Genomic DNA, 1,716 nt, shown 5'->3' with positions numbered 1-1,716 from the left:
TCAGATAAGCGACCTGATCTGCCATTATTGCTGGTGCACAAATTAGGTCTACAATTTGTCTGAGAAGTAGAACAAGCTGCCACACTTCTGATTCTGGATCCTTAATCCGGTGTCCAACAATAACTGGTAAAAGTCTTAGAAGACACCAGTTCTGCACTGCGTGACCACAAAGTTTTTCACTCCCTGAGTAAATCTCAGCTGGTTTATTGGCAGCATCATTTCCTGTGTACTCAAACTGTTTAATATAATGATTAAGCTCTGTGAAAGTAAAGAATTTTTCTTGATTTACCAAATAATCAATGTACAGCTTAAGATCAGATGCCACAACACCCTCAAAGAGGTCATGGCCAAGGCAGGGGGGCAAGCCAGGCTGACAAACATGAAAATAATTCAGCTGATTGAAAGGAGAGTTAAATTTGACTCCATCAATTACATTATCGCCACAGGCTGCAAGTTCCTGAATGTTTCTCTCATAAGACTCCACAGTTCGCTTCATAGCAGGTTCCAAAGGTGTGGCATGAAATGTGTCTCTGTCAATAGTGCAATACCTGCAGAAATGTAGGATTCGGCTAAAGTTCTCAACAAAACCACCAATGGTGTGTCGATGGAACACAAAGAAGCTTTCAAAGTTTTGCCATCATTCACAACGACACCATTCTCTTCAAGATCTTTGAGATCTTCAATTAGTGATCTAAAAACATGAGCTGGTCCACATTGCTTAAAATCTTGCTCATTACACAAAAGAACAAGCTGCATGTGGTCTATGTTTGACCAGTTGTGAGGTAAAATATCAGACAAGGTAAGATACACTGCCAGCAATTTGTTTTGTTTTTTTCTGGCTGAGCCCAAAGGATTTACCACCTCAAAAGAATCCTGATAAATGATCAAACCCAGAGATGATGGATCAGCTTGAAACAGAGCAATTTCAGAAAAATTCTTACCATCCTTTAACATCCCGAAACGGACCATTTTCAGCTGTTTGTGAGTGCATATGTTCATACTGATCCCTCACAGACTGGCACTGAAACAGAGCACTGATGGTCTGTTTAACTGGGACATACTGAGCAAAGCACTCTTTCCCATTTATTTCACTAACTCCTAGAAAAAATGCTTGAAAGCAGTCTTTCTCCTCTGTGCTGTACTTAGAACACCACTATTACAAGCTGTCAGCAAATCCTCCCTAGACAACTGATCAATAACATAATTAATCCTCACCTCTGATAATTCAAGCAAAGCAAGCTTTTCTCTCAGTAAGACTGCCCAATGTCATTGATATTTTAAAATTCTTCAACAATGCCTTGAATGGTAGACTCAGGTAATAGCAATTTAGCTTGCAGTTTCAGATAGAAAAGGGTTAAATTTCTTAGAAAAAGACATTAATCTACAACTTCAGGAAAATTGTGCTCTACAACCTCTGATCTCTCACCCTCAGACACAACATCAGAAATGGGAGTTTGGATGGGCCAGCACAAGCAAATCATGCAATGACTGTGGCAACTTTAACATTTGAAAGGATACTATGACAAAGTTATTGCTTTCCTTATTCAAACAGTTTTTTTTTCCATGAATATATGGTTGACCTGAAGAATGAAAGCTATATCATACACTTGGAAAATTATGAGTTTATCGACACTAGGGGTGTCACAATACACAATATAATATTTTAATACTATTTTTAAGATTTTCAATGACAAAATATTTGTATTTTAATTACAA

The 1,716-nt window shown here is 37.9% G+C and overlaps 1 pseudogene; it reads right to left on the bottom strand.

Annotated features, from left to right (window-relative positions):
• LOC107721943 (uncharacterized) overlaps positions 1–954 on the bottom strand; it is a 3,252-nt pseudogene extending 2,298 nt beyond the window's left edge.
• Between the last annotated feature and the right edge of the window lie 762 nt (positions 955–1,716).

This window comes from Sinocyclocheilus rhinocerous, unplaced genomic scaffold (genome assembly GCF_001515625.1).
Source record: "Sinocyclocheilus rhinocerous isolate Xijiao unplaced genomic scaffold, SAMN03320098_v1.1 scaffold2289, whole genome shotgun sequence".
NCBI classification, from domain to species: domain Eukaryota; kingdom Metazoa; phylum Chordata; class Actinopteri; order Cypriniformes; family Cyprinidae; genus Sinocyclocheilus; species Sinocyclocheilus rhinocerous.
This window is presented reverse-complemented; position numbering and strand designations above follow the sequence as displayed.